Source organism: Cynocephalus volans, unplaced genomic scaffold (genome assembly GCF_027409185.1).
Source record: "Cynocephalus volans isolate mCynVol1 unplaced genomic scaffold, mCynVol1.pri scaffold_35, whole genome shotgun sequence".
Classification (NCBI taxonomy): Eukaryota; Metazoa; Chordata; class Mammalia; order Dermoptera; family Cynocephalidae; genus Cynocephalus; species Cynocephalus volans.
In genome coordinates, this window is record NW_026902463.1 from 6,302,524 (window position 1) to 6,330,483 (window position 27,960).

The window sequence follows — 27,960 nt, forward strand, 5'->3', positions numbered from 1 at the left end:
ATGGCCAAGTGGAGAAGACAGAGCCTGGTTGTGCATAATGGTCTGGGCTGTGGCCTCCTCTCAGCACCATCTCTTTCCACAGGAACGTTGGCCTTGTAGCTGGGAGACTCAAGGGTTCTTCCCAACATTGGAGTTGGAGCAGGGAGTTGCCAGCCTGTCCCAGCACCGAGAGCTCCAACAGATCCCGGGAGGAGACCCCTGAGGGAGATGCAGGGAGTACAGGGCAGAAGCCCAAGGTGAGAGTTGGGGGAAGTCAAGCTGGGCTCCAAGCAGGATCTGTAAGAAGGATGGACAGGGGAACCGAGTGACAGGAGCTGGTGTCTGGAAGGCCACAGACCCATGGCCTGCAACTCTGTGTGACCCTGGCTGTGAATGTGCGTGGAGTGGGGACAATTTGTCCCGTCTGGGACATGGGAGAGAAAAGGACACTGGAATCAAACTCTCTGTGTTGGGGAGAGCTAGGAAAATGCTGTGTCCTCTCAAACAGGACACAATCTGGGGAGGGCGGGAACAAATGTCTTTATCCTTGTTTCACAGAGACCACCCCAAGGCCCCAGGCTGTGTTCTGCTTGTTATGATTACAAGGTAGAAGAAAAGGCCCCACTCGGTGTTGTGATGTATACAGTAAATCACTGATGAACTATGTTATTTTCTCTAGGCTAAAGATGCTTTCAAAGGCTTTTCGATATACTTCTCCAAGGAAGAATGGGCAGAGATGGGAGAATCGAAGAAAATTTGCTATAAGAATGTGAAAAGGAACTATAATGAACTGATTAACATAGGTTACTCCAAGTGCTGGCTGAAGACCAGCCTGGGAAATAGAAAACAGGTCTTCTGTCCCTGTATTATTATGGCTCTCTCTTAGGTGGCTGCATCTGCCCACAGTTCCCTTCTGTATGGAGACAAATCTGGAGGGGAAATTTTGTTATTTTTATTTGTCAGGGTATGGCTGAGTGTCAGCACTAGTCATGCAGAGCTCACATCTTGACCTTGTTCAAGACTCTCCCAGCCCATGCTGAGCCACACTGGCTTTGTGGTGCTTTCCATTGCCACCACCCTTTGTTCCTCCTCCCACCTCTTCCCTTTTAGGACAAAGATTTGGCTTCTTTCTAGAGCCCCTCGAACAGCTTTCATGTGTCAATGAAGGCAGGCCAAACTCCATGTGGATGACACTGAGGATTCCGATGAAGAATGGATACCTAGGCAGAAAGGTGAGGGGCCAGGAGGAATTAGAAGTGACCTCCTGAAACCAGCCTGGGTTGATGTCTCGGCTTTATCTTAGGAGTTAACAAAGGAGAACATGTTCTCTCAAAAACAAATGTTCGACAAACAAGCAAGATGCGAAAGAGTATATACAGCAAGAGGCTGTTCATATAAAGGTTTTAAACGTGTAAAATGATTACATATTTTATTTACAGATACAGTAATAAGTGCTAAATGTATAAAAACCTGAATGTGAGTAAGAAATACCAAACTCAGAAGTTATCATCACAAGAGAAGGAGGAAGGGCTGGCAGGTGGCTTCACTATGTCATAGTTACCTTTTTTGTTTGTTTCATTTTTACTTTTGAATTTTGAAATAAAAAGTAGAAATAAAAACATCTCAAGCAGCTGTGGCACAATGTTGAAATGGGACTGCATGGTGGTGGATTTATGTTTTCCAGCATTATTCTCTGTACTTTTCTATACGTTTAAAGTTTACCATTCTTTTTTTTTTTTTCTTTTTTCTTTTTTTTTTTTTTTTTTTTTTTTCGTGACCGGCACTCAGCCAGTGAGTGCACCGGTCAGTCCTACATAGGATCCGAACCCACAGCTGGAGCGTCGCTGCGCTGCAGCGCAGCACTCTACCAAGTGCGCCACGGGCTCGGCCCGAAAGTTTACCATTCTTTAAAGTCATAAAGAAAGACTTGTTTTGCTAAACATTGTTAATTAATTAGTGGGCAATTTAACTAAACCTTAATTGAACTGTAAATCCACCAAAGAGCTTTCTAACCCTAATCTCATAATAGTGCAGTCATTGGATCAAGTGTCTTAGAAGAAGAAATGACTAACCCCACGGTTTGTCACACATCATTATCTGGATTCAGTTAAATCCCCATCTTAGTCAATTTATTGTTTCTTATTGTGGTAAGAAATCACATAACATAAACTCACCCTCCTAACAGTTTTTGAGTGTTTCATATTATTAGCTATATACACACTGATGTGCAAGAAACTGCTAGAACTTTTTCACCTGGCATGACTATAAAACTATACCCATTGAACAACAATACCCCATTTCCTCCTGCCCCAGCTCTTGGCAACAATTCTACTTTGTTTCTATGAATTTGATTACTTTAGATACCTCAAATAATGAACCATGCCATATTTGGCTTATTGTGACTGGCTTACTTAACTTAGTAAAATGTCTTCAGGATTTATCCATGTGGCAGCATATGGCAGGGTTTCTTTATTTTTTAAGGCTAAATAATATTCCATTGTATTTCTATACCACATTTTCCTTATCCATTCATTTTTTAATGGATATTTAGGTTACTTCCACCTCTTGGGGGGAATCCCTCTCTTCCTCTTCTTATAAAAAGCACTAATCCCATCATGAGGACCCCACCCTCATGAACTCATCTAGCCCTAGTTACTTCCCGAAAGCTCCATCTCCAAATATTATCACACCAGGAAGTAGGGTTTCAAAATATGAATTTTGGAGGAAAAAAACCCAGTCATAGCACCCACTCTTTTAACTGAGTTTTTTTCTTGCTGAGTTGTAGGAATTCTTTATATATTCTAGATATTAACCCCTCATCAGATATATGGTTTGTAAATATTTTCTTCCAGTCTGTAGGTTGCCTTTTCACTCCTTGATTGTTTCCTTTGGTGCTCAGAAGTTTTTAAGTTTTACATAGTTCTCTTTGTCTGTTTTTGCTTTTGTCACTTATGCTTTGGTGTCATTTCCAAGAAATCGTGGCCAAACTTAATTTCTTGAAGCTTTCCCCCATGTCTCCTTCTTGAAGTTTTATACTTTTGGGTGTCACATGAAGGCCTTTAATCTATTTTGATGTAATTTTTGTATGTAGTGTAACATAGGGTCAATCTTCATTCTTTTGCATATGGTGATCGAGTTTTCCCAATACCATCTCTTGAAGAGACTGTCCTTTCCTCCATTGTGTGGTTTTGTTCAGCGTTTTTTCATGAAAGTCAAGCCAATATATTTTAAAAAAAAAAATGTAATAGAAACCTTGTCAACACAAGATGAAGCAGAGATGAGGTTTTGTTTTGTTTTGTTTGTTTTTTGATGGGTGACCAGTTACTTCAGTTGGTTAGAGTGTGGTGTTAACACCAAGATCCAGAGCTCTATTTTTAAAAAAAACATTTTAAGAAAATTAGCAGTGCCTCCAATAGAAGCAAAGGTCTTCATGGTACTTCAGAAACCATTTTCAAATCACCCTTGGATAATACTTGGAATTGTCACTCTCTAGTTCAGAATTCTCTGTCCCTAATGAGAATCTTCTGAGCTTGGAAATATTTACCCATCAAAACACTGATTTCTCATCACCTTTTGGTCAATCCTCCTTGGGTGGTCTTCAGAGTGGAACAGAGTAAACACCAGAAGGTGAATACCTGAAAAATCCTATTGACACAACAATCTTCCTCATGTAAGATCCAAACACAGGTAAGAGAAGGAGAATGTGCACAGTATCGTAGGACTGCTGCCTCCCTTTTTCTGATCTCTTTAGCATAATGGCAGACATCATCCTTTTAAGAGTTAATAAGAAGAGCAATGATAATCACTACTGCTTGTTTTATTTTTGCAATATTTCAGACTTTATTTTAAGCATTGTACGTGAATAAACTCACTCAAACCTTACAACAACCCTATGAAGTTGGTACTATAAGCATAACCATTTTGTGGATGAGAAAACTGAAGTACAGAAATGTTAGATTATGCCTGACATCACAGTCAGTAGTGGTTCAGTCTAATCCAATACTCCTTCTTTCCCTAAAGTACTTAAGAGCTGATTAAATCTTTCTTCTTTTGTAAAGTTCATGCTGCCTTACTCATACACCTTTACATTATTCATCTGACTGATTATTTCAACCTGATTCTTCTCTGATGTGCTAAGTGAGAGATACGCTAAGACAGTCTGAGGGGAGCTTGGCAATATACAGTCAATTTACATTGTGCCTGGTCCCAGATGAAGACGGAGATAGTTCCTACTCTCTCATAAGGGACCCATTCGGATGTGAGAAGACTGCTCCTAGCCCTGAGAAGTTTGAAGTTTGATTGAGAAACAACAGATAGGAGAATGACTTAGCACTTCATGTATATTACACTATTCAGTAGAAATGTATCCTGGTACTGATTTGAAATGCTCATCCCTGTAGGAAGAAGTTAACTGCTCCTTCCTCTGGGCCCGAACTAGGCAAATCTCATGCTGTTTGTAATCATTTGTATAGCCTGCCACCTCTGTATTACGAGCTCTTTGAGAGCCTGGTCCATACCTGATTATTCTCAGGAGTCCCAGGCCCAACTCAGAGCCCTTGATGACCCCCTCAGTGTTTTCTGAATAATTCCAAATTTTTCAAATTAAAATAGAGGTAACAGGGTCAGAGAGTGCTGAAGATAATATCTTTGAATTAGATTTTGACTGTAGAGATGGTTGAGGAGGAAAATTGATGTCAGGACTATAAGAGAAATTATTAATCTCAAAACACTTTGGTGAGCGTTATTACATTTCATGTTCACTGTACCATTAAGAATTAGCATGTATGCCAATTTACGGATCGGGAAAGTGAATAGAATTAGCTGGTAGTACACCATTACTTAGGCAGAATTGGAACAGGAACTAGTTAATTCAATTTCAAAGTTAAATATCCCTTCCAGGATATGGCAGTTTGCAGCTCTTAGCATCACTCTCTTAGTTGTCTAGATAACCTTTATGCCAACTGTTTCTTCTCTTCCCAACCTCACTGTTCATTCTCCAGATGTGTTTTGTACCCTCTGTGCTTTCCTACCTTTCTCCTTCTGTCAAATGTCTCCTAGTTCATAGAAGATCCCCTCTTTTTCCCTATAAGCCCCTACCTCCTTCTTTCACAGACCTTGTTGAGTCTCCAGGTAGTCTTCCAGATTATTCTCCCTCCCTCGCTCTCATGTATATATAGAAAGTTGAAGCAAAAGAGCCTTAAGACTGTCCTGCCCACACAGACCTTTCCCTTTCTCTCTGGTATTCAGTCACTCCAAGTTTTTCCAGGGATTGTTGAACCATTAACTAAAGTCATGCATGTGAAAACAGGTTGCAAGCCCTAAGGAACGAAAGAAATGTATGTTGTCTTTTAATATGTGATTCTCACATTAAAGGGAATATCCAGATCACTGTTAAATAATGAATCTATTTTGAAGAAATTGTCAGGAACAACAGATTTACTGAACACAAGGGACTCAGAGAAGGCCCCGAAACGAGTGTCCCCTCCTGCTGAAGCAAGTACCTCCGGACAGCATTCTAGAGAAAAATTGGGTAAGAGAAAATAATTTGGGGACTTTAGTCCCTCTAGGTCCTTTAGAATGGTTGATGAGTATGGTCTAGATATGTGGCGTAGACTTTCGATAGACCTGTGCTTAAGCTGGACTAAGCTGAGACCAGAAGTTAGATGCTGTATTGAATAACATGTAAGAACAAACACTAACTCTGAAGTCACACACTTGTTGTAATCCACGTAGAATCATTTGGACCTTGGGAAGACATTATAAATTCTCTGAGCTCATTAATGCTAATCTGTAAAATGAAGATAAAGACCAATGGCTCATATATTGTTTAAAAGCACTAAAATAAATATACAGTCAAGGTGTCCAATAAATCCATCTGTGATAATAGAGACCACATTTTCTTACTGTATATCCCTGCCCTTGTTCAATGCCTAATATGTAATGCACCTTCAACAAATATTTCATGGATAAATAAATGCATGCATTAACTGTTTTGTGACCAGAAAGTTTCGGAAGTTAATCCTGATCCTGGGAATCCAGAAACTAAAATTGAATTATGCATTTGTAGTCAGTGTGGGTGTAGAGTCTTAGTCTCTCTGAAATAATAGTTAAGAGGTAGTGAAGAGGTGGCGAGCCAGAGTATGTAGAAGGATAGACAATAATTTGATTGCAGGAGATTTCACAATTTCTGAAGATACAGGGACAAACACTCCAGACTCCTAACTTCACTCACTTACTCTTCTCCAATGTAGAACTCAAGAGAAAGGAGATTGAAATGAAGATGTATAGCCTGCGAGAAAGGGTCATGCATACAAAGAGGTCTGTGAGCCTCAGGATGATGACTACCTGTGTAAGTGACCCTTTTGGCCCACTCATGGAGAAGGCTATGTCCCGGTACAATAATTATATCTTGTTGTGTGACCCCAAATCATTCCTTTACTCTGGTGGCTTGGAGTACAGGATTGAGGCTGAATTATGTAAATGCTGGGCTCTTTCTGAAGCTCTTTATATCCAGGAACACGCACTATACTTTTCCTAATCCCTGCTGCTCTTGCCTTCAGATTGTGCGAAATGCCAGGACTTCTTCATCGACAGCTGACTGGCTTATAGACCCCCTACATTTGTAAAGGACAGTGCAGTGGACAAGGGGCATCCCAACCACTCAGCCCTCACTTTGCCCCCTGGGCTGAGAATTGGGCCGTCGGGCATCCCCGAGGCCGGGCTTGGAGTATGGAATGAGGCATCCGATCTGCTGTTGGGTCAGCACTTTGGCCCCTATGAGGGCCAGATCACAGAAGATGAAGAGGCAGCCAACAGTGGCTACTCCTGGATGGTGAGAAGGGCCTACCTTACCCCATCTTCTGGCTTCCTATATCCCTTCTGTGCCTTTGGTGGGACATCACCTTCTACATGCTAGAACATGGATAGTGACAACATGGTTAGATCTGTGTACTTAGTCGTCTTTACATGAACCTGGAACTCCTATTTAAAGGTCAGTGGGTGAGTGGGAGAAAAGTGGCACAGAGACAGAAAAAGTGCATTCTCCCTATGGGGCCTCAGCTCTGACTGGACAAATCAACTCAGATGTGTAGATGATGCTGAGGAGTACACAGCATGTGTCACCATTGGCGGCTGAATCCATGCAGGCTCAAATGCATGGATGACAGTAGAATAAAATAATTCTGATTATTACCTGCCCATCAAACCCAAAAATGACTAACTTATTTTTCTGAAACTCAGATCACCAAGGGGAGAAACTGCTATGAGTATGTGGATGGAAAGGACAAATCTCGGGCCAACTGGATGAGGTAAGGCCAATAGGTTTCGGGTTCCAGCAGGGACACTCATCTCTCTCAAGCTCAGCTTCTTTCCTCCTCAGCATTCCTCCCTCGATGGTTTTTACACTCTCTGCTCCCCTTACAATGTACTTTCTTATTATGAACATCCAGGAAAAAAGAGGTAAAATATAAACATTACCATTTTTTAATCAAAAAACTAAATCTCTATGATAGACAAAATTGGGGCACCAGGATAAACCCTGAGGAGCCTAGATTCATTGGGGATGCTGGATTCACACTTTAATTTATCTAATCAGCATTTATTAAGCATTTGCTGTACTCTAGTTTAGAAAATGGAGTACATCTCATGAATAGATCACACAACCCATGCCCTTGTGAAGGACTATTGCAAGCATAAATGAAACATTTGATTATAGGAGAAGTACACAAGGCCAAGACAATGTAAAACAAGGGACCTTTAATCTGTGAGGACAGGAATTCTTCCCAGCTTCAGTGAAATTAAAACCTGAAGCCTGAGAAGTGAGCTTCAGTGTGGTCATGGACCTCTGTGCTGCATGGACCAGCCCCTTTCCATGAAGGTTCTTGTTTTATTAGAGGATAAGAATAGGGATATGTTGTTATTATTGTGTATTATCATGCTAGGACAAAGGGACCTCTAAGTTTCTATGGGAACCCAGGGAGGCAGGTGAATGGCACCTGGGTAAACTATGGGAGATTAGAAAAAGGTCTTTCAAAAGAAGATAGACTTGGGGTGAGTATAGAATGATGTGAGCTTATCTAGAAGCAGAGTACATGATTGATCAAACACCAAATTCTGTGGTATAAGTAGAAATCGATTGAGAGTTTAGAGAAGTGAGAAGTCAGTGTTTTATGGCCAATCATGGTGGAGGTAAGTCTGTAATTGGGCTTTGAAGAATGGTTAAGTAGGCAAGGGGGGAAAAGCATTCCAGGCAGGATGAGCACCATAAGCAGGACTTGGAGAAAGAGGCTTAGGTATGAACAGCAGGTTCCTGGAGGAGGGTAACGGCATGGCCCGTCACAGCATGGGGGCCTTGACCATCTGGTGACAAGCCCAACACGGCCCTGGCAGGTAGTGGAGACTCACTGCCTGTTATTTTCTGTCCCTTTGTCTGCCTCAACCCCAGGTATGTGAACTGTGCCCGGGATGATGAGGAGCAGAACCTGGTGGCATTTCAATACCATGGGCAGATCTTCTATTGAACTTGCCAGGTCATCAGGCCGGGCTGTGAACTGCTGGTCTGGTACGGGGATGAATATGGCCAGGAGCTGGGTATCAAGTGGGACAGCAAGTGGAAGAAAGAGCTCACAGCAGGGAGAGGTAGGCACCACATTATTCTTTAAAAAGGACAGAAGAGAAAGAATTCTCCTTGGGAATTTTCATGGTACAACTGTTAAGTAGAGTAAAATGCAGTCTGAAGTCAGAAAAATTTCAAATCAGGTGTTTCTGAAATTAAGGCTTTGTTTCATATGCATTTGACTTTTAGGGACAATTTATATTTTAAAATTTTTGTTCTCATTTTATTTTTTAACTACTTTATATGCAAAATATATAACAACATATAGTCCTGACAGGCTTAGAGACAAAGAACAAGTTCTCAAGCACCTACCGGCTGTTTCAACAAGGCAGTTTCTTCTGGCTCTTTTAATTATTTCTTAATTTCTTCCGTATTTCTAAATAACATACATATGTTGTTTTTCATTCATTCATTATTTCAATTAGGTGTCATTTGAATTCTTACTCTGTGCCAGACAATGTTCGAGAAACAGGAAATATGGATAGAACAAGATGATCAGAATAAGTGCTATTGAGCAGCTGACATGTGAGTTAGGGAAACACGCAGACACACACAGGCATGTGCATAAAATGAGACAGTCATTCATGCTTTCAAGAAAACTAAGCAAGAAAAGTGCCTAGAGATCATCATGAGGGGAGGGAGGGTATGGCAGGGAACATGAGGGAAGGTTCCTCTCAGGACATAACATTTGAGAGGTGCAGAGTTGTGCTCAAATGTCTCCAGGCAGAAGGAGCAGCTCGTGCAACAGCTCTGAGGCAGGAGAGAGTGAGGGTGTTTGAGGAATGGCTGAGACCACCCAGGTGAAGGAAGCAGAGAAGAGAGCAGAGGTCAGAGAGATACACAGAAGCCTGGACATGTAGTGCCCATGATTCCTGCCAAGACACTGGGGATTTTCCTGAGATGGAAACAATTGTGGACTTTGAGTTAATTTTCAGAAAATAATCTGCAGTGGGTAATCCCCTCAGACGCCACATCAGTCTCCAGGTAAGAGAAGATGGTGGGTTGGATAAAGATGGGAGTCAGGAGGAAAGAAGTCTGATTAGGGATACAATTAAAACAGAACTTCCTATTAAATTTGAAATGGGTTAAGACTGAATGAAATACCTCAAGTAGGAATACTTGATGTGTCACCCAAGGAAGAACATATTTTTATTTTATGATTTGTGGACACTGAGATGGAAGCAATCCATAATCTAGTTTAGGCAGCAGGAACCAGAGTCCTTTACTCAAGGGGGCCTGGACCACTCTGAATCCCACTTCCTGATGGAGAACCAGGTACACAAGAGTCCTCAATTAAATGTCTTTGACTGGGGAGACTCAAACTCAGGTGTACTTACATCTTTAACTCTACACTGCCTTCTACATTTGTGCATCTCCAGACGAAGTAGTTCGTGACTTACTAGATCCTTTTCCCCTCATAAGAAAAGTCACTAAGGATGAGTCCATCCATAATAGCCCTTTTTGTGTTGCTATAACACAATACCTGAGACTGGATAATTTATAAAGAACAGAGGTTTATTTAGCTTATGATTCTGGGACAGCTGCACCTGGCATGAGCCTCAGGCTGCTTCTACTCATGGTGGAAAGTGGTAGGCAGCTGGTGGGTACAAGCGGCAAGAGGAAGCAAGAGAAAGAGATGGGGGAGGTGCTAGGGTCTTTTAAACAACCAGCCCTCATGGGAACTAATAGAGTGAGAACTCACTCACTACTGCCACCTTCCGGGGAGAACAGTAATTCATTCATGAGGGATCTGCCCCCATGATTCAAACAGCTCCCAACACTGCCATATTGGGGATCAGATTTTCACATGAGTTTTGGGGGGACAACACATCCAAACTCTATCACCATCTATGTAATCCAGAGTTATTATTTCTCAGTAGAATAAAATAGCTGCAGATGCTCTATCAGGAAAAGTACCCAGAGATTAGGGAGAGAAGAGGATATGATATGACCTAGAAGATAATTGTAGTGTGTGGGGGGGGGAAGTCACTGCAGTTCCTTCTGTATAAAGACTGAAGCTGCCTCTGATGCTATTGAAGGTCCCTGGTTTGGCTGATCCATAGACAAGGCCCTTGATGTGGGCTTTCTAGATTTCTGAGGAAGATGTAGTAAACAAAAACAGAATGAAAAATAGACTGTAAAGGAATGCTTGGTGGGAGACAGCTTGTATTAACACATGAGGAATGATTAGTGGAGCAGGCCTTACTATACAACAAAGCAGATGGCCCAGTTGTCTACACCTCCCCTGACCAAAACCTTCTTCTTTCAGCGGAACCAAAGCCAGAGATCCACCCTTGTTCTTCATGCCCTCTGGCCTTCTCCAGTCAGAAATTCCTCAGGCAACATGTGGAACACAATCACTCCTCTCCAACCTTCCCAGAGACATCTGCAAGAGAACATCTCCAGCCAGGAGATTTCTGTGCAGTGGGTCAGAATCAGGAGCAGCAACATCCTGATCCACACAGCTGGAATGATGAGGCCGAAGGTCAAGAGGCCAAAGAAAGGTCCAACCCTTATATAAGAGGACAAGGCACAGGAGGATTTCAAGCACATTTTCCAGCCCGCCCAAAGGCCAAATGGAGAGTTCTAGGGAGAGTGAGATGGAAGAAGAGTCCAGAACAGGCCAGAAGGTGAATCCAGAGAACACAGGCAAGTTATCTGTGGGGGTAAGAATCTCAAGAATTGCAAAAGTCAAGTGTGGAGAGTGTGGGAGAGGCTTCAGTAACAAGTCAGGCCTCATCTGACACCAGAGGACACCCACAGGGGAGAAGCCCTATGTTTGCAGGGAGTGTGGGAGAGGCTTTGGCTGTAAGTCACACCTCATGCGACACCAGAGGACGCACACAGGGGAGAAGCCCTATGTTTGCAGGAAGGGCAAGTGAGTCAGCAGTAAAACCACATCTCAACAGAGAGTGTGTGGCCACCACACACCTCCACAACCCAGCACTGAGGGAACTTCAGAGAACTTCTCTTGACCTCTCATATTCCCCAGGAGTGTAGAGACAGATGTGACCGATCAAACACACCCTCCATTTTCATGACCAGAGATGAGGCAGAAAATGTGGGAGGCAGGGGTTCCTTAAGGGTTCATGGTCTGTGGACGGGTGCGGATCCCCTCCATGTCCCACTTGGCTCCCCTCCATGTCCTTCTGGCCTCCTGTTCCAATAAACATCATCCCCAGACAAAGCTGCAGTGCAGGCTGTGTACCTTGTTCTCAGTCCTAAAGGTGGGAGAGTCCAGGAGGCCACGGAGAACTTGGACTCTCAGCTGGGTCTCATGGGAACCAAGCCCTGCTTAAATCACCTCCTGGGCCCAGGGAGAGAACCAGGGGAGGACATGGAGACTGAGATGGGCCAGGAGGGGCCCGCCTCCACCAGCACCCCCTTGGCCTTTCCTGTTTCCTCTGATCTCTGTAGCCTTAGAGGCAGAAGCCAGGCAGGGACATGAGTGGGAACTCAAGAGACAATGAAAAGGAGTCAGGAAACCAGTTCCCCGAGCCCCCAACCCCTTCTCTATGGGTCCAGTCTTAGGCTGGGTATCAGGCATCATAGCAGAGGGGGCAATTGCAGCCCCAGGATCTGGGGCATGTTTACAGAGCAGGGCTTCGGTGGTGGGGTGGGCCCAAACCCTGTAATCACAGAGCCCTCCCCAGCTGTGGGCTCTTGGTCCCTGATCCTCCAGCTCCTGAAAACAGCATGAGGGTGGTGGGAGGAGACCACTGCGGTCTTGGTCTGAGGCTGCCCGACATATAATTTGCATATGCTCCAAGGTAGGTCATCTCCCCCAGACCCAAACGTTCCACCTGTAAAATGAAGTCTCTGGAATTGGGGAGAGGGAGGCGGGGCCTGGAGAAGGGAAGGAGTCATGGGACATATCTGACTGGGCAGGGACCCAGGAGGAGAATGCTCTAGGAGGTGGTAGATGGATGGAGTCATGGGAGTAACATTTTGGGGACTCCACTGTGACCTGTCTGAAGCTGGTTAGCTTGGGATGGGGTATAAAAGGCTGGTGTCCAGGGCCAGGGTTCCACAGAGGAGCAGGGGGGAGAAGGGGACGGTGCCCACTCCTCCGCTCCTCCTTCTGCCCCTGGTCCCTTCTGGGAGTGAATCCTCACACAGAGAAGAAAACCATGTCCCTGCACAGACTGAGTGTGTCTTCAGTGAGAGGCCGGTGGGCACTGGGGAGAAAGCTACTGATCCTGTGCCGGGTGGGCTCTGAGCATTGGGGGCACTGCCCAACATGGAGGCCCCATGGGTCTCAAGGCCCTGTCCAGGCACAGCTCCAGGGAGCTAGGTGGGCAGCCCACAGGTTCAGACTTGAAGACCTCTTTCCCTCAGGGCTGTGACTGGCATACAGCATTCGACGTGGGAGCCAATTTCTGATCAGATTCTGCTGTTGAGAGAGAGAGAGGTGGTGAGTTCACAGAAAAACAACAAGCTGACCTGGAGTTGGCAAGTGCATCACAAGCAATGAATTTGTGATGAAACCCAGAGTCTCGAAAACAGCATTTAAGTCCTCTAAGAAAAGTGCTAAAAGTAAACCCTGCAGATGTGTCGTGGCTGTCCTGATGTGCTCAGAATGCTGAGGAAGGAAATCAAAGGTTGACAAAACATCCACCTGCCTGTTGAGGGTTACAGGATTGAAACAACGTGCTGGAGACTGACTGCACTGGACATATTACAAGGTAATATGGGGAATTTTAAACAAGTGCTGGAGCAAATTGGGATCCTAGAAAAATGCAACTGAGTACAGGAAACACTGGCCTCAGCCCTTTCAAGTTAAGGAAGGGTTTGAGGTTACCTGAGAACCAACCCTGACCACAACCATGATATCCAGCCCTAAACCTCGAGGCATAATCCTAACATTAACCCGTGCAATACTGGCGTCTCTGTCCCTACAGTTCCCATCAACAGAACAAACCCACCCCCATGGGTTCACAGAGCCCTGGGGTGTTGGGGTGTGGATGGGGGGCCACACAGCTCTGGACCTGGAACCATTTCTCAAAACTTCTGTCCGCATCTTGCTTTCCAACAGGGAATTAAACCCTGTCTACATTGCTTGTTTCCTTTCAGTAGATGAGAGTGGAAGCCAGACTGAGAAGGGGCCTCCACCTGGATCACAGGTAGCCCTGAACCCTATGACGACCACATAAGAATTTCAAATCAACTAGCCAGAATGAAAAAGAAGCATCCCGAGAGTGTCTGCAGTGCAGCCAGGGATGGCAGTCACTGGACCATGCCAGGTGTTGGGATTGAGGTGTCTGGGCACCCACATTGCCCTGGGTGGGTCTTGTCACCACAATCTACCCATTGTCCAGTCTGACCCTCAGCAATGTACCCGTGGTGCCTGGAGATGGGCAGGAATGGTCAGCACATCTCAGAAGTCACCCAAGTGTCCCCCAGCTGATGACCTGCAGAGAGCTGACACCGAGCACATCGGCCTGACCTTGTCCTAAACTCCATGTGTGTCGACCCAATTAAGGTCAGAAGCAGCCAGTGACTGCTGCTTCTTGCAGCCAGTGACATCGATAATATTGTGATAGATGGAAAAGAACATGAGAGAAGAGAGTTCAATTGTGTGTATAATGAGAGATATACAGTGAGAGATGTAAAGTGAGATATGCTGAGATATTTATATAGTGAGATATATAGTGAGATATTTTATAGTGAGATGTTTATATAGTGAGATATGCGTATAATGAGAGGATTATACAGTGAGAGATACATAATGAAATAAATAAATAGTAAGGTTTTTATATAATGAGAGATACACAGTGAGAGATATATAGTGAGATATTTATACGGTGAGAGAGATATATAGAGGTGTATATGTATTTGTACATAAGCACACTTACATAAAAGTCTCCATTTCTTGGCAAATTATCCAAGAACTCAACCAGTGTGTGGCAAAATTTAGTCACAGACCCTGGTGTATTAGCCCACTTTTGTGTTGCTGTAACAGAATACCTGAGACTGGGTAATTTATAATGGAAAGAGTTTTATTTGGCTTAGGATTCTGGGACAGCTGCATCTGGCGCAGGCCTCCGGCTGCTTCTACTCATGGAGGAAAAGCAGCAGCAGCTGGCGGGTACCAGCAGATCACATGGTGGGAGGAAGCAAGACAGAGAGAGAGAGAGAGAGTCAGGCTCTCCTCTTCTTTTAAAGCCCTCAGAAACACGCCCCTGAGCACCATTTTTAATCCATTCACTACTGCATGGTCCTACAATCCAGTCACCTCTTTAAGGCTCCACCTTTCAATTACCATAATAGGATTTCCCACCCTCTTAACAGTCACAGTGGGGGCTAAGTTTATTTATTTATTTATTTTTTGTTAATTTTATTTTGTCAATATACAATGTTGTTAATTATTGTGGCCCATTACTGAAACCTCCCTCCCTCCTCTCTCTCCCCTCTCCCTCCCAACAATGTCCTTTCTGTTTGCTCGTCGTATCAACTTCAAGGAATTATACCTATTATGTCTCCCCCCCAAGCCGTTTTTTTTTTTTTTGCCTGTGTGTGTGTGTGTGTGTGTGTGTGTGTGTGTGTGTGTGTGTGTGTGTGTGTGTGAATTTATTTATCTATTTTTAGCTCCCACCAATAAGTGAGAACATGTGGTATTTCTCTTTCTGTGCCTGACTTGTTTCACTTAATATAATTCTCTCAAGGTCCATCCATGTTGTTGCAAATGGCACTATTTCATTCCTTTTTATAGCAGAGTAGTATTCCATTGTGTAGATATACTGCATTTTCCGTATCCACTCATCCGATGATGGACATTTGGGCTGGTTCCAACTCTTGGCTATTGTAAAGAGTGCCGCGATGAACATTGGGGAACAGGTGTACCTTCGACTTGATGATTTCCATCCCTCTGGGTATATTCCCAGCAGTGGGATAGCTGGGTCATATGGAAGATCTATCTGGAATTGTTTGAGGAACCTCCATACCATTTTCCATAGAGGCCGCACCATTTTGCAGTCCCACCAAAAATGTATGAGAGTTCCTTTTTCTCCGCAACCTCGCCAGCATTTATTGTTCAGAGACTTTTGGATTTTAGCCATCCTAACTTGGGTGAGATGGTATCTCAGTGTAGTTTTGATTTGCATTTCCCGGATGCTGAGTGATGTTGAGCATTTTTTTATATGTCTGTTGGCCATTTGTATATCTTCCTTAGAGAAATGCCTACTTAGCTCTTTTGCCCATTTTTTAATTGGGTTGCTTGTTTTTTTCTTGTAAAGTTGTTTGAGTTCCTTATATATTCTGGATATTAATCCTTTGTCAGATGTATATTTTGCAAATATTTTCTCCCACTCTGTTGGTTGCATTTAACTCTGTTAATTGTTTCTTTTGCTGTGCAGAAGCTCTTTAGTTTGATATAATCCCATTTGTTTATTTTTCCTTTGGTTGCCCGTGCTTTGGGGGTCGTATTCATGAAGTCTGTGTCCATTCCTATTTCCTGAAGTGTCTCTCCTATGTTTTCTTTAAGAAGTTTTATTGTTTCAGGGTGTGTATTTAATTCTTTAATCCATTTTGAGTTGACTTTAGTGTATGGTGTAAGATGTGGGTCTAGTTTCATTCTCCTGCATATTGATATCGAGTTCTCCCAGCACCATTTGCTAAAGAGGATGTCTCTTCCCCAGTGTATAGTCTCGGTGCCTGTGTCAAAGATCAGATAGCTGTAGGTGTGTGGGTTGATTTCTGGATTCTGAATTCTAATCCATTGATCAGTGTGTCTGTTTTTATGCCAGTGCCATACTGTTTTGGTTATTATAGCTTTGTAGTATAGTTTAAAGTCAGGTGGTGTTATGCCTCCAACTTTATTTTTTTGCTCAGCATGCTTTGGCTATGCGTGATCTTTTGTTATTCCACATAAATTTCTGGATAGTTCTTTCCATTTCTGAGAAAAATGTCATTGGACTTTTGATGGGGATTGATTAAATTTGTATATCACTTTGGGTAGTATGGAAATTTTCACTATGTTGATTCTTCCAATCCAAGAGCATGGGATATCTTTCCATCTTCTTGTATCCTCTCTAATTTCTCTCAGCAGTGGTTTGTAGTTCTCATTATAGAGATTTTTCACATCCTTGGTTAACTCAATTCCTAAGTATTTTATTTTCTTTGGTGGCTGTTGTAAATGGGCAGGCTTTCTTGATTTCTCTTTCTGCATGTTCACTATTGGAGAATAGAAATGCTACTAATTTTTGTGTGTTGATTTGTATCCTGCTACTGTGCTGAAGTCATTTATCACCTCCAAGAGGAAGTTTTTTTTTTTTTTTTTGTAGAGGCTTTAGGCTGTTCGATATATAGGGTCATGTCATCTGCAAACAGGGACAGTTTGACTTCACCTTTTCCAATCTGGATACACTTTATTTCCTTCTCTTCTCTGATTGCTCTGGCTAGTACTTCCAACACTATGTTGAATAGGAGAGGTGAGAGTGGGCATCCTTGTCTAGTTCCTGTTCTTATAGGAACAGCTTTCAGCTTTTCCCCATTCAGGATGATATTGGCAGTGGGTTTATTATATATGGCTTTAATTATGTTGAGATACATTCCCTCTATACCTAACTTATAGAGGGTCTTTGTCATGAATGAGTGTTAAATTTTATCAAACGTTTTCAGCATCTACAGAGATGATCATATGGTCCTTGTGTTTGATTTTATTAATATGGCGTATCACATTTATTGATTTGCATAAGTTAAACAAACCTTTCATCCCTGGATGAATCCCACTTGATTGTAGTTAATAATTTTACGTATGTGTTGCTGTATTCTGTTTGCTAGTATTTTAGTGAGGATTTTTGCATCTATATTCATCAAGGATATCGGCCTGTTGTTTTCTTTTCTGGTTATGTCTTTACCTGGTTTTGATATCAGGATGATGTTTGCTTCATAGAAAGAGTTAGGGAGACTTGCGTCTGTTTCAATCTTTTGGAATAGTCTGTAAAGAATTGGTGTCAATTCCTCATTGAATGTTTGGTAAAATTCTGCTGTGAATCCATCTGGTCCTGGGCTTTTCTTTGTTGGTAGCTTTCTGCTAACAGCTTCAATCTCCTTTATTGTTATTGGTCTGTTCAGATTTTCTGTATCTTCATGGCTCAGTTTTGGGAGCTGGTGTGTGTTCAGAAATTTATCCATTTCCTCCAGATTTTCAAACTTGTTGGTGTATAGTTGTTTATAGTAGTCTTGAATGATTCCTTGTATTTCAGATGAATCAGTTGTAATATCGCCTTTTTCATTTCTAATTTTTGTTATCTGAATCTTCTCTCTTCTTTTTTTTTTTTTTTAGCCATGCTAATGGTTTGTCAATTTTATTTATCTTTTCAAAAAACCAACTTTTTGATTCATTGATCTTTTGTATTGTTTTTTGGGTTTCAATTTCATTAAGTTCTGCTCTGATCTTAATGATTTCTTTCCGTCTGCTAACTTTAGGTTTGGATCATTCTTGTTTTTCTAGATCTTTAAGGTGAAGTGTTAGATTGTTCACTTGCCATCTTTCCATTCTTCTGAGGTGAGCATTTAATGCAATAAATTTCCCCCTTAATACCGCTTTTGCAGTATCCCACAGGTTTTGGGATAATAATAATGATGTATCATTATTTTCATTAGTTTCAATAAATGTTTTGATTTCCTGCTTGATTTCTTCTTGGACCCATATGTCATTAAGTAGAATGCTGTTTAATTTCCATGTGTTTGTATAGTTTCCAGAATTTCGTTTGTCATTCATTTCTAGTTTTAATCCATTATGGTCTGAGAAAATACATGGGATAATTCCAATTTTTTTGAATTTGTTGAGACTTGATTTATGACCCAATATGTGATCTATCCTGGAGAATGATCCATGTGCTGATGAGAAGAATGAGTATTCTGAGGATGTTCGGTGGAATGTTCTCTAGATATCTGCCAAGTCCAACTGGTCTAGAGTATTTTTTAGATCTTGTGTTTCTCTGCTGATTTTTTGCCTGGATGATCTATCCTATATTGACAGTGGGGTGTTCAGGTCCCCTTCTATTATGGTAGTAGTGTCTATTTCCTTCTTTAGTTCTAATAGAGTTTGTTTTATAAATCTGGCTGCTCCAACATTGGGTGCGTACATATTTATGATTGCTATGTCTTCTTAATGGATCAGTCCTTTTATCATTATATAGTTCCCTCGTTGTCTCTTTTTATGGTTTTTAGTTTAAAGTCTACTTTGTCAGATATAAGAATAGCTACTCCAGCTCGTTTTTCTTTTCTGTTTGCATGGTAAATCTTTTCCCATCCTTTCACTCTTAGTCTATGTGAGTTTTTATAGGTGAGGTGGGTTTCTTGAAGGCAGCGTATAGTTGGGTCCTCCTTTTTAATCCAGTCAGCAAGTCTGTGTCTTTTGATTGGGGAATTTAATCCTTTTACATTATGAGTTGTTATTGAATAGTGTTGGTTTATTCCTAGCATTTTGTTGATTGTTGTTTGGTTGGCTTCAGTGTCTTTTGTTCCTTGCTTTCTGATTTACTGTTTGTTTTCTGTGTTTGTTGGTTCCTTAGGTTGTAGATAGCCTTTTTGTTTGTTTGTTTTCTCTTCATGAATGCTATTTGTATTATACTAGTGGATTTAGATTTTTCTTGGGTTTTTACGGCATTGGTAGTTATTTTTCAGGAACCAAACCCAGTACTCCCTTGAGACTTTCTTGTAAGGGTGGTTGTGTGGTGGTGAACTCCACAGTTTATGTTTATCTGAGAAATATATTATTTGCCCTTTATTTCGGAAGGATAGCCTTGCAGGGTAGAGTATTCTTGGCTGGCAATCTCTCTTTTAGTATTTCTTTTTTTTTAAATTTTATTTTGTCGATATACATTGTGGCTGATTATTGCTCCCCATCACCAAAACCTCCCTCCCTTCTCCCTCCCCCCCTGCCCCCCAACAATGACCTTTCTGTTTGCTTGTCGTATCAACTTCAAATAATTGTAGTTGTTATATCTTCCCCCCCCCAGTTTGTGTGTGTGTGTGTGTGTGTGTGTGTGTGTGTGTATGTGTGTGTGTGTGTGTGTGTGAATTTATATATTAATTTTTAGCTCCCACCAATAAGTGAGAACCTGTGGTATTTCTCTTTCTGTGCCTGACTTGTTTCACTTAATATAATTCTCTCAAGGTCCATCCATGTTGTTGCAAATGGCAGTATTTCATTCGTTTTTATAGCTGAGTAGTATTCCATTGTGTAGATGTACCACATTTTCCGTATCCACTCATCTGATGATGGGCATTTGGGCTGGTTCCAACTCTTGGCTATTGTAAAGAATGCTGCGATAAACATTGGGAAACAGGTATACCTTCGACTTGATGATTTCCATTCCTCTGGGTATATTCCCAACAGTGGTATAGCTGGGTCGTATGGTAGATCTATCTGCAATTATTTGAGGAACCTCCATACCATTTTCCATAGAGGCTGCACCATTTTGCAGTCCCACCAACAATGTATGAGAGTTCCTTTTTCTCCGCAGCCTTGCCAGCATTTATCGTTCTTTTGGATTTTAGCCATCCTAACTGGGGTTAGATGGTATCTCAATGTGGTTTTGATTTGCATTTCCCGGATGCTGAGTGATGGTGAGCACTTTTTCATATGTCTGTTAGCCATTTGTATATCTTCCTTAGAGAAATGCCTACTTAGCTCTTTTGCCCATTTTTTTAATTGGGTTGCTTGTTTTCTTCTTGTACAGTTGTTTGAGTTCCTTATATATTCTGGATATTAATCCTTTGTCAGATATATATTTTGCAAATATTTTCTCCCACTCTGTTGGTTGTCTTTTAACTCTTTTAATTGTTTCTTTTGCTGTACAGAAGCTTTTTAGTTTGATATAATCCCATTTGTTTATTTTTCCTTTGGTTGCCCATGCTTTTGGGGTCGTATTCATGAAGTCTGTGCCCAGTCCTCTTTCCTGAAGTGTTTCTCCTATGTTTTCTTTAAGAAGTCTTATTGTTTCAGGGGGTATATTTAAATCCTTAATCCATTTTGAGTTGATTTTAGTATACGGCGAGAGGTATGGATCTAGTTTCATTCTCCTGCATATGGATATCCAGTTCTCCCAGCACCATTTGCTGAAGAGGCAGTCCCTTCGCCACTGAATAGGCTTGGTGCCTTTTTCAAAGATCAGCTGACAGTAAGTGTGTGGGTTGATTTCTGGATTCTCTATTCTATTCCATTGGTCAGTGTGTCTGTTTTTATGCCAGTACCATACTGTTTTGGTTATTATAGCTTTGTATTATAGCTTAAATCAGGTAGTGTTATGCCTCCAGCTTTATTTTTTTTTGCTCAGCATTGCTTTGGCTATGCGTGGTCTTTTATTGTTCCATATAAACGTCTGGATAGTTTTTTCCATTTCTGAGAAAAATGTCTTTGGAATTTTGATGGGGATTGCATTGAATTTGTATATCACTTTGGGTAGTATGGACATTTTCACTATGTTGATTCTTCCAATCCAAGAGCATGGGATATCTTTCCATCTTCTTGTATCCTCTCTAATTTCTCTCAGCAGTGGTTTGTAGTTCTCATTATAGAGATTTTTCACATCCTTGGTTAACTCAATTCCTAAGTATTTTATTTTTTTGGTGGCTATTGTAAATGGGCAGGCTTTCTTGATTTCTCTTTCTGCATGTTCACTATTGGAGAAAAGAAATGCTACTGATTTTTGTGGGTTGATTTTGTATCCTGCTACTGTGCTGAAATCATTTATCAATTCCAGCAGTTTTTTTGTAGAGGTTTTAGGCTGTTCGATATATAGGATCATGTCATCTGCAAACAGGGACAGTTTGACTTCATCTTTTCCAAACTGAATGCCTTTTATTTCCTGCTCTTCTCTGATTGCTCTGGCTAGTACTTCCAACACTATGTTGAATAGGAGTGGTGAGAGTGGGCATCCTTGTCTAGTTCCTGTTCTTAAAGGAAAAGCTTTCAGCTTTTCCCCATTCAGGATGATATTGGCTGTGGGTTTGGCATATATGGCTTTAATTATGTTGAGATACTTTCCCTCTATACCTAACTTATAGAGGGTCTTTGTCATGAATGAGTGCTGAACTTTATCAAATGCTTTTTCAGCATCTATAGAGATGATCATATGGTCCTTGTGTTTGAGTTTATTAATATGGTGTAACACATTTATTGATTTGCGTATGTTGAACCAACCTTGCATCCCTGGGATGAATCCCACTTGATCGTGATGAATAATTTTACGTATGTGTTGCTGTATTCTGTTTGCTAGTAATTTAGTGAGGATTTTTGCATCTATATTCATCAAGGATATCGGCCTGTAGTTTTCTTTTTTGGTTATATCTTTACCTGGTTTTGGTATCAGGATGATGTTTGCTTCATAGAAAGAGTTAGGGAGACTTGCGTCTGTTTCAATCTTTTGGAATAGTTTGTAAAGAATCGGTGTCAATTCCTGTTTGAATGTTTGGTAAAATTCTGCTGTGAATCCATCTGGTCCTGGGCTTTTCTTTGTTGGGAGCATTCTGATAACAGCTTCAATCTCCTTTATTGTTATTGGTCTGTTCAAATTTTCTACGTCTTCACGGTTCAGTTTTGGGAGCTTGTGTGTGTCCAGAAATTTATCCATTTCCTCCAGATTTTCAAATTTGTTGGCATATAGTTGTTTATAGTAGTCTCGAATGATTCCTTGTATTTCAGATGAATCAGTTGTAATATCGCCTTTTTCATTTCTAATTTTTGTTATTTGAGTCTTCTCTCTTCTTTTTTTTGTTAGCCATGGTAATGGTTTGTCAATTTTATTTATCTTTTCAAAAAACCAACTTTTTGATTCATTGATCTTTTGAATTGTTTTTTGGTTTTCAATTTCATTCAGTTCTGCTCTGATATTAATGATTTCCTTCCGTCTGCTAAATTTAGGTTTGGATGGTTCTTGTTTTTCTAGTTCTTTAAGGTGAAGTGTTAGGTTGTTCACTTGCCATCTTTCTATTCTTCTGAAGTGAGCGTTTAATGCAATAAATTTTCCCCTCAATACTGCTTTTGCAGTATCCCACAGGTTTTGGTATGACGTATCATTGTTTTCATTAGTTTCAAGAAATTTTTTGATTTCCTGCTTGATTTCTTCTTGGACCCATATGTCATTAAGTAGAATGCTGTTTAATTTCCATGTGTTTGTATAGTTTCCAGAGATTCGTTTGTTATTAATTTCTAGTTTTAATCCATTGTGGTCTGAGAAGATACATGGGATAATTCCAATTTTTTTGAATTTATTGAGACTTGATTTGTGACCTAATATGTGATCTATCCTAGAGAATGATCCATGTGCTGATGAGAAGAATGAATATTCTGAGGTTGTTGGGTGGAATGTTCTGTAGATATCTGCCAATTCCAATTGGTCTAGAGTATTGTGTAGTTCTTGTGTTTCTCTACTGATTCTTTGCCTAGATGATCTGTCTAATATTGACAGTGGGTTGTTCAGGTCCCCTGCTATTATGGTAGTAGTGTCTATTTCCTTCTTTAGTTCTAATAGAGTTTGTTTTATAAATCTGGCTGCTCCAACTTTGGGTGCGTACATATTTATGATTGTTATGTCTTCTTGATGGAACAGTCCTTTTATCATTATATAGTTCCCTCGTTGTCTCTTTTTATGGTTTTTAGTTTAAAGTCTACTTTGTCAGATATAAGAATAGCTACTCCAGCTCGTTTTTCTTTTCTGTTTGCATGGTAAATCTTTTCCCATCCTTTCACTCTTAGTCTATGTGAGTCTTTATAGGTGAGGTGGATCTCTTGAAGGCAGCGTATAGTTGGGTCCTCCTTTTTAATCCAGTCAGCAAGTCTGTGTCTTTTGATTGGGGAATTTAATCCTTTTACATTATGAGTTGTTATTGAATAGTGTTGGTTTATTCTTAGCATTTTGTTGTATGTTGTTTGGTTGGCTTCAGTGTCTTTTGTTCCTTGCTTTCTGATTTACTGTTCGTTTTCTGTGTTTGTTGGTTCCTTAGGTTGTAGATAGCCTTTTGTTTGTTTGTTTTCTCTTCATGAATGCCATTTGTATTATACTAGTGGCTTTAGATTTTTCTTGGGTTTTTATGGCAGTGGTAGTTATTTTTCAGGAATCAAACCCAGTACTCCCTTGAGAATTTCTTGTAAAGGTGGTCGTGTGGTGGTGAACTCCCGCAGTTTATGTTTATCTGAGAAATATATTATTTGCCCTTTATTTCGGAAGGATAGCCTTGCAGGGTAGAGTATTCTTGGCTGGCAATCTCTCTTTTAGTATTTTGAATATATCATCCCTTTCCTTTCTGGCTTTTAGGGTTTGTGATGAAAAGTCTGATGTTAGTCTGATTGGGGCTCCCTTATAGGTGATTTGATGCTTCTCTCTTGCAGCTTTTAAGATTCTCTCTATGTCTTTGAGTTTTGCCAATTTGACTATAACATGTCTTGGAGAAGGCCTTTTTGAGTTGAATACATTTGGAGATCGTTGAGCTTCCTGGATCTGAAGATCTGTGATTTTTCCTATACCTGGGAAGTTTTCTGCCACTATTTTGTTGAATATGTTTTCAATGCAATTTCCTTTTTCCTCCCCTTCTGGAATACCCATGAGTCGGATATTTGAGCGCTTAAGGTTATCTGATATCTCTCTCAGATTTTCTTCAATGCCTTTGATTCTTTTTTCTTTCTTTCTTTCTTTCTTTCTTTCTTTTTTTTTTTTTTTTTTTTTTGTCTGCTTGTGTTATTTCAAACAGCCCATCTTCAAGTTCAGAGGTTCTCTCTTCAAGTTCCACAAGCCTGTTGGTTAAGCTCTCTGTTGTGTTTTTTATTTCCCTGAATAACTTCTTCAGTTCGGCAAGTTCTGCTACATTATTTTTCAGGGCATTGATTTCCTTGTACATTTCCTCTTTCATGTCCTGTATACTTTTCCTCATTTCATCATGATGTCTAGCTGAGTTTTCTTGTATCTCATTCAGTTTCCTCAGAATTATCACTTGAAATTCCTTGTCAGTCACTTCAAGGGCTTCTTGTTCTATAGGATCTAGAGCTTGAGATTTATTATCTTTTGGTGGTGTACTTTCTTGATTTTTTGTATTTCTATCTTTTCTTTGTTGTTTATTCATTGTGGCAGGGGGTTTCACAGTCCACAGGTTTGGCACTATTGACTAAGATGTTGCTGTGGTTGCCAATTTGGTATCGCTACCTCAGTGACTCCCTGTTCCTGTGTGCTCTGTTCCGGGCTGCTGGGATGCACCGAGGCACCGCAGAGCGTGTGGTCTCTGCAGAGCTTCCCCTTCCCCTGCAGGATGTCTCCCTGCCCTGTGTGCGCTAGGCCGGGCTTGGGATGGAGCCGGGCGGCGGTGATGAAGCCTACCTGCTGCTGGATTGTGCAGCAGCAGCGTGGACCCTGTGGAGTTCCCGCCTCCCCTGCCGGACGTCTCCCCGCTCTGTGTGCACTGGGCTGGGCTGGGAATGAAGCTGGGTGGCAGCTGTGAAGCCTACATGTGGTCTCCATGGAACTTCTGCCTATCCCACTGGACGTCTCCCTGTCTAGGCCACCAGTTGAATTGCTTCCAGCTCCAGGGACGGGCAGGTGGAGGCGGGGGGTGGGGGTCAGAAGCTGTGGTCACCGCTGCAGCCTGGGGTGACACACGCTGTTCAGGCTTCCATGTTTCCACTTCTGCGGCTGCGGCTGAGACGCAGGCTACGGCGCACCGGGGGGTCCCTTGCTTGCGTTGCGGGAAGATTCCCGGTTCTCAGCAGGGTAAAGACACCCTTTCGAAGCCGTTCCTTTGCTCTGACTCTGCTACAGCTGCAACTGGCGCGGGCCTCAGGCTGCTTCTACTGGTGGCGGAAAAGCGGCAGGCACCTCTCCTCTTCCGCCATCTTGACCTCCCTAAGTTTCTAATTCATAAAACTTGGGGGACACAATTCAAGCTGCAATGAGTTGGCGGGGGGCATGATTCGATCCACTACACCTGGCGTCGTGGCTCAAGCTCTGCTGAGGTAGCCCCTGTCCGGTGATGGCAGATCCCCTGGACTGCTGACGCCCTGCACGGTCGGCTTCCCACCTGCTGACAGGCTCCGTCTGGCTCGCGGAGAGTGTGAAGGATGCAGTCAGAAGGTGGACACTCGGGAACCAGCTAAAGTAGGGGCAAACCTCCCGTCTGCAGCTGCCCACTTCCTACACCTGCACCCCAGCTGTCACTCTGCTGCACCAACACCTGCCCCTCAGCTGTCACTCTGAAGGACCTACACCTGCACCCCACCCTCAGGCTGCCATCTGAGCCGAATGCTGGCGGATGGGACCAAGCGGAGCCGGACGGTGGCGAGTGAAGTCGAGCGGTGGCGGGTGGAGCCGAGCGGTGGCGGATGGGACCGAGTGGAGCCGAGCGGTGACGGGTGTGGCGGGTGGGCGGGGTGGCGCCGGCAGAGAGCGGGGCGTTGGACGGGGGGAGCGGCACGGCTGCTGGGCCCCGGCACGCAGGTGGCCCTGGGCGCGCGGCAGTGCCCGGGCGCTGGGAGGCTCACGGAAGACGTCGCGCAGTCTCTGGCAGAGCATGGCCCTGGGCGGCCTCCTGGTTGCCCCTGTCGCTCCTTGGCTCCCTCCCCGTCCTGACTCCCGCCCCGGAACGCGCCTGGCACACGTCCCCGGGGCTCACCATGCGGTGCGGCTGTGGCCCGGGGTCCCGGGCTCCCGGACTCCAGGCTTCGCCGCCCCACAGCTGTGTGGACCCGGCCAGCAGGGTCCAGAGACGGGCCGCACGCACCGCGACCCGGGGTCCGCCGCTCCGCCCGCGGGTCAGGAGGGCTCTCGCGGACACCTGCTCTCTGCCGTTTGGCCCCCCGAGTATGGATGGACACGACGCCCTCACAGCCGCGCTCCCTCTGGGACCATTAGTCCTACTCGCTGCTGCAGCCCGAGGGTCCCCTGGCCCTGGACAGCCCCGGGATGATCCCTCGCCAGGACGCCTTTCTGCTGCCTGCGCCATCCTGGGTTGGGGACTTACCTCCCTGTCCATGCCACTGACGCCTGCGAGCGCCCAGCCACGGCGCCTCGCAAGCTGCATGGCTTAAGGTTGGGGCCCAACCCAAGTGGGGCCCATCTAAGCCCATCTCTCAGTGCACCCGTCAGTATCTCTCTCTAAGGAATAATCTTTATTGTGGTGAAACATTCGTAACATAGAACTGACCATCTTGACCATCTAAGTGTCCAGGTCAGGGGTATTGAGCACGTTCACACTGCTGTGCAAACATCACCACTGTCCCTCTCCAGAACTCTCTCATCTCCCAGACTGAGACTCTGCACCCACTAAACACCAACTCCCGCAGTGCTGGGCTGGCGGCAGCCAGTGGACATCTGCCCCGTGGGAATCTGACCACCCTGGATCCCAGTCTCTCCGCAGCTGGACTTGTGGTGAGGCTGTCTCACAGAAAAGGAACCAGAACGCCCAACTGAGAATTTTAAAAGGGGGTCTTTACCGGCAACTGTCTCTCCAGATATTCTGGTAAGAGAACAGCCCTGAGTTTAAATTGAAAGGGTCTATTAAAGGCACATAGTCACACAGGCAAGAAAATCATTTAGTCACACACTTAAAGTTATCATATAGTCACACACGTTTCCTCCTAGTATGAGGAGGGAGAGGGTTTCGCGAGGCCTCCTGCCAGCTGGTTACAGAAGCCAAGACAAGCCAGTTAATCACTTAGGGACAGCAAAAACTTCCACAGGGCGGTTTCCTCCTCAGGTTGTCTAGATACATCCAGAAACAGCTCTTGGTTTTATTAGTCAGGGACAGCATAGGCGGGAAACAGCAAAGGCAGGCAGAATTTAAAATTTTTGTAAGAACAGGACAATTTTTAAGCTTCAATTTTCACCATAGGTGTTGGGGGTGGGTTCAAACAAGGACACTTTTCGAACAGTAAATATGGCATTAGTTAAATCAATCTACCTCGTCACAGTCTGTGAGGTGTGGCACATGCTCTGTGATGGGAGAAGAGCCAGTTCTTCCTCCGAGGGTGCAGCGGGGAGAGGAGACAAAGCCCAGTGCATCCAGTCCGCACCCAGCTATCTCTGCGGCCAGGTCTGTCTCTCGCTCCTGGGCTTGGTCCTTCATTCCTTCCCCAACATATCCAATACTCCTCCGCCTTGTGCCCATTTGCTTAAGATGGTTGAAACGGGTTTTATCTCCACACTCACGCTCCTGCACACTGAGGGTGCACTGAGGAACCACATTTTTCCAGGGAGTCTAAGGAAGCACAGCACAGCATCCCAGAGTGTGTGTGCTGCAGAGAGAGGCCTCGTTTCTGTCGGGTCCTGACCACGTGAGCTAAGTCACTAAACCTCTCTTGGAACAGAGTAAGGCTAAGCCTGCAACCAAACTGACTCCATTTTCCCTGCAGAAGACACTTCGTTACTTTTCCA

The 27,960-nt window shown here is 43.1% G+C and overlaps 1 pseudogene; it reads left to right on the plus strand.

The window, feature by feature from the left end:
- On the plus strand, window positions 1-26,157 carry LOC134369054 (histone-lysine N-methyltransferase PRDM7-like; annotated as a pseudogene).
- Window positions 26,158-27,960: the final 1,803 nt, after the last annotated feature.